This window comes from Nansenia antarctica (genome assembly GCF_963989245.1).
Source record: "Nansenia antarctica genome assembly, chromosome: 1".
Taxonomy (NCBI): Eukaryota; Metazoa; Chordata; class Actinopteri; order Argentiniformes; family Microstomatidae; genus Nansenia; species Nansenia antarctica.
Window position 1 is genome coordinate 34,346,068 of NC_137674.1, and position 8,785 is coordinate 34,354,852.

Genomic DNA, 8,785 nt, shown 5'->3' on the forward strand with positions numbered 1-8,785 from the left:
CTGTCCCTATAGCTGCATCTGTGGGCCCCCACTACCGACCCCTCTATCTGTCCTCTGTCCCTCTGTCTGTCCCTATAGCTGCATCTGTGGGCCCCCACTACCGACCCCTCTATCTGTCCTCTGTCCCTCTGTCTGTCCCTTGTCCCTCTGTCTGTCCCTATAGCTGCATCTGTGGGCCCCCACTACCGACCCCTCTGTCTGTCCTCTGTCCCTCTGTCTGTCCTCTGTCCCTCTGTCTGTCCCTTGTCCCGCTGTCCCTCTGTCTGTCCCTATAGCTGCGTCTGTGGTCTCTACACAACACCAATGCTTGCTCGGCATAGCTACATAAACACACATAGCCGCACACACACACACGCACGCAGGCATACAGAGGCATACTACAGTATATGTGGGAGCCAACGACACAGAAAACTCATCCCGAAGGGATTATGCAGCATCCATAGCCCCCCCCGCCTCCCCATTCCCCCCACTCCCCCCTCTCCCCCCATACTTGCTGAAAACGCTGAAGACTTTTTTATATTGACAGCTTGTCCAAAGATGGGAATTACCCACATGGGTGAAGCCCCTGGTTCCATATGGCACCAAGCTATTAGCGAACATTAGTGGTCTGTAATGGCGGTGGTATTAAATCCATTCTCTTTGCAGATAGCCTGTGTGTGTACATATGTAGAGGGAGAGTTCATGTGTTTTAGCTGGGTGGGGGGATTTGTAAAGAGAAGGGATAGAGAAAAGGGCTTTAACATTAAACGGTGGTAGCCAGGGTCCTTAGAGAGAGGAGGTTGTGGGTTGGGTTAGTCTCTGTTGAGTGATTGTGATTCTGTATCAATTTGAAAGAAGATGGCTGTGTACAGTACCTGTGTAATAATGTAATTATTCTAGTTATAACAGTGTAATAACTAGTGTAATAACTATTAACACATTGATTGACCAATGGGTGGAGCTGCTAGCTATCATCTTGTGGTTAACTAAAATGACACACGTGTGGATCGTGTGTGTGTGGACCATGTGTGTGTGTGTGTGTGTGTGTGTGTGTGTGTGTGTGTGGACCATGTGTGTGTGTGTGTGTGTGTGGACAATGTGTGTGTGTGTGTGTGTGTGTGTGTGTGTGTATGTGTGTGTGTGAGCAATGTGTATGTGTGTGTGTGAGAGTGTGGACCATGTCAAGCCTCTTGATGGCACTGGTGCTTCCTCTGCACTATTTGTGTAACACAAACACACACACACACACACACACACACACGTTGCCACTCAAAGCGAGATCTATTTGATCTAATATTTCAATCCCCGTGCTATCATTGACTACATATCTGTTTTAATCTCACTTTAAGCATCCTGCAAACGAGCTGTAATCCACTAAAGCCTCTTTGAAATAATGCTGCTTCACACAGAGCCAATAGAATCACTCATCCTCCCGTCATAGGATTGCACATAGACTAAATGTCATTGTCCACACACACACACACGCACACACTCACACACACAAACACACACACACACACACACACACACACACATACACACACACACACACACACACACCAGCAGGGATTGATCAGACACTGTGTAGACCCATGCAGATTATATACAAACAAGCAAAACGTATCGTATGCCTTTACATTGTGGTGTCGATGTTGATATGTGATATATGATATAAGCAGCGTGTTGAGTCAATACGCCCAACAGCTTAACGGCGGACGGTGAGTGATGCTATGAGCCTCAACATGTACATAACCGCCTTCCCTATTTGTACTTTCACCGACATTAATGAACATTGGTAGCATGCGGTAGTCCAGAGATGCATTAACATGATACCGCTAGCACTCTGCACTGTTAAGTAAACAATCAATCGCAACTGAACCACGAAACTAGTCTAATCTCAGAGTACAGACGGCTAAATCACTGCACGAAACGCTATAGTTTGCTTAACAACGTGTGTGACGTAATATAATAATTATCTGAATAGTGAATGAATACCCCTGAAGTATTTAGTGAGTTAAGAGTTTGTATCTAAACACAAACGGTTCCAAAACCATTCTAGATGATTCTCTTTCCCCTTTTGTCCTGTTCTGATTTATTTATTTATTATTATGTTTAACTCACCACTCTGTTGACAGGACACACACACACACACACACACACACACACACACACACACACACACACACTCACTCACACACACTCACTCACACACACGCACAAACGTACACCCCCCCACACACACACACATACCCACACACACACACTGTTCCCAAAACACTCACACACACACAACCGAATTACAGGGATGTTAGGCTACTGATAGCTGTGTTTCCTTGGCATCATGTGGTTGTACCAAACACTCCTAAACCACAGAGATTGAGAGGATAAGGCGACTCATAATCAACATCCTGCACAATGCAACACAATGGGGTTAAGAGAACAGGAGGCCGCAAAGTGAGTCCTTGTTTCAGTCGCCCAGAGCAGTTCACCTAATGGAGACCAATTAAAATGAGAGGATTCAATTTTGCGAAACACCAGGAAGCTAAAGATAAATCTTGTATCTCAATTCGCAGCGAAGGCCACTCCCTCACGTTGGGTTCTATTGTGTTTGTTGTGCCGTTTCAGGGAAACAGCTGGTTACAAAGAGTTTTCTACAACCTACCCCCTCTAACAGGACTAATCCTAAACATAGCAGAGAGGGAGAGAGAGAGGGAGAGAGAGGAGGGGGGGTTGAGAGGGAAGGGAGAGAGGGGGAGAACTGGGTGAGGGTGGAATAAAGGAAAGGATGGTCTATGACTGCGGTGAGGAGAGGTTTAGGAGTAACAGGAGGAGAGAGAGAGACAGAGAGAGAGAGGAGGAGGGAGAAAGAGAGGGAGGGAGAGAGAGGAGGAGGGAGAGAGAGAGAGGGAGGGAGAGAGAGAGAGGAGGAGGGAGGGAGAGAGAGGAGGAGGGAGAGAGAGGGAGGGAGAGAGAGAGAGGAGGAGGGAGGGAGAGAGAGGAGGAGGGAGAGAGAGGGAGGGTGAGAGGGAGGAAGAGAGAGAGGGAGGGAGAGAGGGAGGGAGGGAGAGGGAGAGAGAGAGGGAGAGAGAGAGGAGGAGGGAGGGAGAGAGAGAGAGGGAGGGAGGGAGAGAGAGGGAGGGAGAGAGAGAGAGAGAGAGGGAGGGAGGGAGAGAGAGGGAGGGAGAGAGAGGGAGGGAGAGAGAGAGAGAGAGAGGGAGGGAGGGAGGGAGGGAGGGAGAGAGAGGGAGGGAGGGAGAGAGAGAGAGAGGAGGAGGGAGAGAGAGGGAGAGAGAGAGGGAGGGAGAGAGAGAGAGAGGGAGGGAGGGAGAGAGAGGGAGGGAGGGAGAGAGAGAGAGAGAGAGGGAGGGAGAGGGAGAGAGAGAGAGAGGAGGAGGGAGAGAGAGAGAAGGAGGGAGAGAGAGAGAGAGAGAGAGAGAGAGTGAGAGAGAGAGAGAGAGAGAGAGCAGGACACAGTATGGTTTCTATGTGGGAGCAATCCACTTAAACTGATCAAGATGTAATTAACACAAGACTCTGCAATTACTCCTAATTAAAGTAATTTGTCCCCTTGTTGGGATGAAGAGGCTGTAAGCCACGGCCACCACAAAACAGGAAATGAGAAGAAGAGTATGACAGAGAGGGGAGAGCTGGGCGGAGGATGGAGAGACAGTAAGAAAAGAGATGTGGTCAAATAGAGAGATGGAGGGAGGGGAGGTATGCAGGTAAAATAACTAAGAAAGGTGAGATCGGCTGTCATTGAGTTGCTGACAAAGAAATTCACATAATCAAGTCACATAATGGGAAAATAAGATCACAAAGATCAAATTAATTCAAAGTCAAAGCCTTCATAAATTAGTCAACTCCATGAAAATGACCATAAATAGCCTAAAGGCCTTTTGATTAAATAATGATATACAGTAGATAGGTTAATTTCATGCTTCAGGTTCATGCCTAGTTCCCATCCTATATTTTTCTTGATGCAAGCAACAACTCGTTGACTTTCTCAGCTTTCATGGTTATCATGTATGTATATATTTATATATGATCAATCATAACCATGAAAGCTGAGAAAGTGAACGAGCTGTTGCTCGCACCAAGAAAAATATAGGATGAGAGAGAGCAGGAATTAAAAGTATTTCAAAATACCCACTTCTGCTTCTCTGTCATTTGCTCAAACGTGCTGGACGGCCACGGAGCCTGAGAACCGTGTGTGGACCTGAGAACCGTGGATTTGAGAAGCGTGGATCTGAGAACCGTGGATCTGAGAACCGTGGATCTGAGAACCGTGGATCTGAGAACCGTGGATCTGAGAACCGTGGACCTGAGAACCGTGGATCTGAGAACCGTGGACCTGAGAACCGTGGACCTGAGAACCGTGGACCGAGAACCGTGGATCTGAGAACCGTGGATCTGAGAACCGTGGATCTGAGAACCGTGGACCTGAGAACCGTGGACCTGAGAACCGTGGATCTGAGAACCGTGGACCTGAGAACCGTGGATCTGAGAACCGTGGATCTGAGAACCGTGGACCTGAGAACCGTGGATCTGAGAACCGTGGATCTGAGAACCGTGGACCTGAGAACCGGATAATTAACGCGGCGCGTCAAAACGGCGACTAATTGCGCAACACAGATATAGCGAGGAGGAGTCAATAACAATTTATCCATGATGAAATGATGATCTACATGTTTGGTTGTTCGCACGCTGGGTAAGCACGGTAAATATCACAGCCTCCAAATCACCGACGAAGGTGTCCTACTGATAGATTGGCGCGCAGCCCTCGGCCCCCCCACCCAGCCACATGTGGCATTACGCACGCCAGTTCACCTGGCCTGGGACAGAACAGAGATTAGTTACACGGTTACACCTTTCAGATGCGTGTGTGGGATGGTGTCTCCTAGCAACATAATGACTCAATATGACTGCATGGTAACAGCCCTTGTTCACCCCAAGTCTAAACATGTGTAACCATCAGCTGTCACTAACTGTTGTGAAGGCCCACAGTTTAGAGGCAGTTTAGTTTCCCCAAACCAGCCCTATTTTGCCCCAGTTATTTCTTTGTTATTTTCTATACTATTTCTGTACGTTTTATGAAGTGTATGTATTATTCTTGTAATGTTTATGCATATGTTTGATGACGTAGTATCCGGGGTGTGTCCGTGACCCGGATGCTACGTTCGGTGGTGTATATATAAGAAACGGAAGTAGTCCGCGAGTCAGTGTGTGGTGAGCATCAGAACGAGAGAGACCAAATGAGAGAGAGAGTAACGCGAAGTCAATGCAAGATGGCGGATTCAGTACGACGCACACCGTGCAGAAGCTGAGGACGCCAGGGAAGCGATTATTGAGTGTACCACTGTAGCCCGTTTAGTTGTGTTCCCGTTGGACCGCCTTGCCAGCAGCCGGCTGTTCAACGTTGGACCAAGCGAGACGCCAGCTGGACATAATCGTCGCCTCCACGAGCGGACTGCGACCGAACACTGACTCCAGCGGAGCTTCGACGCGGACCACCGGACTTGGGCCCTTCACCTCGTGGTGGACCACGAAGACGGCCCTTTCCCTCCGCGTTGCTACGTCACCCCCCCTTTCGTCGGCTAACCTCATCGACGCACATGCCATCCAACCAGGCCTCAACGCGCACCACAGCCCTGGACTATAAGCCTGTTCAGGCCCGAGACTGTCAGTGAGTGATTGAGTGCGTGTGTGGCCGGCTGGGAGGGAGGGTATATTTTTGGGAGATATAGACATATACCATTTGTGTAATAAATGTGTTGTTCATATGTAATACTGTGTGTTAGTTGTTTGTAGTTCCAATGCTAATGCTAATTGTATGCTAATGCTAGTTGTTTGAAGGCTAATGCTAATGCTAGTTCCCATGCTAATGCTAACGATATTAACTGCTAGTCTAACGGTTTGCTGGCGCCCCCTGCCTGTATCCTCCTACACTGCCTATTTAGCTCCATTAGTTAGATAACCAGCCCCTTCCTAAATTATACAGTCCTTTTCAGCTACTCCCTGGTTACAATTGGTCCTTCGAGCCGGATCGGTAGTGTAGTGATAGCATGGCTGAGCGCAGCCAACCAGACCAGACAGTTACCCCCCCTTCTCCGCCCCCTGAGCCAGAGCCACGACCACAGAGAGTCCCGCGGTTGCCTCCGAGGTTACAGGAGTATGAGCTTGAGCTCGAAAGCTCACTGAGTGGTAGCGAGGAGCGCACTCCACGGGATACCGTGGTCGGAGAGGCCGAGGTGTCCGCCGGCGCGCGGGTGGCTAGCACTGAGACAGCCCCCAAAGAGCACCAGCCTGAGGATGAGATGGCAGAACCGCAGGGTTTTGCCGTGGAAACGGAAGAACAGGAAGGAGAGGCCCGGTCCGACAGCGCCTGCGGGCGGAAGAGGGAGGGCCTCAGCCTTAACGATCTGCCTCCCAGTACGGCGCGCTCGAGACCTAGCTCCTGCCGCTCAGTGGCTTCCTACCGGTCCAGGGCTTCCGTGGGCAGTTCTGCCTCTGGGGCGGATAGCCTGCACTCCAGAGGGAGTAGTGCCGCGCTGTCCGAATGTATGCGCCAACAGGCCGAGATGGCGTTAGAGCGGGAGCGCCAACAGGCCGAGACGGCGTTAGAGCGGGAACGACTCCAGTTCGAGCGTGAACGCCTCCAGCGCCAGGAGGCGCTAGAACGCGAACGCCTCCAGATGAACGGAGCGGAACGCGCGGCGGAGAGACAGCGCCAGGAGGCGCTAGAACGTGAACGCTTCCAGATGGAGCGTGAACGCCTCCAGCGCCAGGAGGCGCTAGAACGTGAACGCCTCCGGATGGACGGAGCGGAACGCGCGGCGGAGAGACAGATGGAGGGGGCGGAACGCGCGGCGGAGAGGCAGATGGCGAGAGAGCAACTCCACGCAGAGAAGATGGAGGAAATGATGCAGACCATGCGCGACGTGTGCATCAGCAGAACTCCGTCGGCCCGTAGCTCCAGAGCATCATCCGCACGGCCCTCTCGAGTGCCATCTCCTGAACCCCCCGCCGATGGCTCCATGACCCCCGCCATGACTGTCCAACTGCAGGCCCAGCTGACCACCTGGAAGGAAGAGGACCAGGGACCCGACCGCTACGCGGCCCAGAGGGAGCCAGCGTCGCTGCCCGGGAGGGGAGCCATCCCCCAAGAGCGTAGCACACCCCTAGGTCCTCCAGTGCACCAAAATGCATGCAGGCCGGACACCCAGACCGTCACTCCAGCACCGATGATCCACTACAGGATGTTCCCCCAGGTGGAGGGACCCAAGTTCCCCTTCTTCAAGGATGAGGACAGGAGCCAGTATGTGGAGCTACGCATCTGCCTAGACACGCTCTTGGACAACTCCTGCTCAGAGTCCTACAAATATGCGATTCTCCTTCAGCATGTGAGGAACCCCAGAGCCCACAACATGGTACTGGCCCATGCCTCCGCACCGACACCTTACACCAGAGCGCTCGCTGACTTGGATGCCCGCTACGGTCGTCCCTGGAACCACGCCCTTGCTGAACTGCAAGCCCTCGAACAGCAGGCCCCCATCAAGGATGACCGGGCGCTGGATGACTTCGCGCTCCACGTGCACACCTTGGTTGGAATGCTGAAGACGCAGGGCCCAGCTGGCGCCAGCGAGATCAACAGCACCTCCAACGTAGAGCGGCTGCTCCGCAAGATCCCACGCTTCCGGCAGGAGAGGTTCCGGCGACAGCAGCGCGTTCGTAACCCCGGGAAGTTGGGTCTGAGCATGGCTGCCTTCGCGGAGTTCCTACTGGAGGAAGTGCATGACACCAACGTAGACGCCATGGGTTACGCTGAGCCGAAGAAGGAGAGGGAGAAGGGAGACCGCTGGGACCGGCCGAGCTCGAACAGAGGACGCCCAGTAGGAGTGCTGCACACGGAGGAGGAGCCTCGGAGAGAGAGGAAAGCCCGACCTGAGGGAAAGGATTCCTCTCAACCCCCTCAAAAGGGACGGAGAGGTCCACCGCCATGTCCGTACTGCACCAGCGAGCACTGGTTCAATGAGTGCAGTGACTTCAACAACCTGAGTACCGAGGACAAGCAGAGGTGGCTCGAGGAGAACCAGAGGTGCTGGAACTGTGGGCGCGACCATCTGGCTAAGAACTGCACCTTGAGGAGGAAGTGCAATCGCTGTGAGGAGGTCCACCTCAACATTCTACACGAGGTCTCCCTCGCCAGGTCCACGGAGGGCACCAGAAGCCCTAGGTCCGGTCGCGCACCGGAAGAGGAAACCCCTGTCTACTACCTAGACTCGCCACAGAGCAGCGGCTCCAAGGTTCTACTGAAGGTGGTGAAGGTCCGACTTCACCACAACAACGCTGTGTACGACACGTACGCCGTTCTAGACGACGGGTCGGAACGGACCATCCTTCTCCAGGGGGCAGTGCGCCAGTTGGGGCTCCAAGGGACTGCGGAGAAGCTGACTCTGCGCACGATACGTCGCGACCTTAAAGAGGTCACCGGGGCGAGAATCAACTTCTCTATCTCCCCGGCGGGGCGGCCGTCGGATAGACATCGGCTTCAGAATGTCTTCACCGCCGACCAGCTAGCGCTCTCCCGCTACGACTACCTCCCTGGAGAGGTTACGCGCAAGATATCCCCACCTACGGCGAGTAGACCTACATCCGATAGAAGGAGCGGAGCCAACCCTTCTCATCGGCTCGGACAACGCTGAACTGATCGTGTCGCTCCGTCCTCCGCTGAGAGGACCACGAGGCTGCCCGATGGCTGTTAAGACTGCGCTCGGGTGGGCCCTCCAAGGCGCTACCAAGGGGAGAG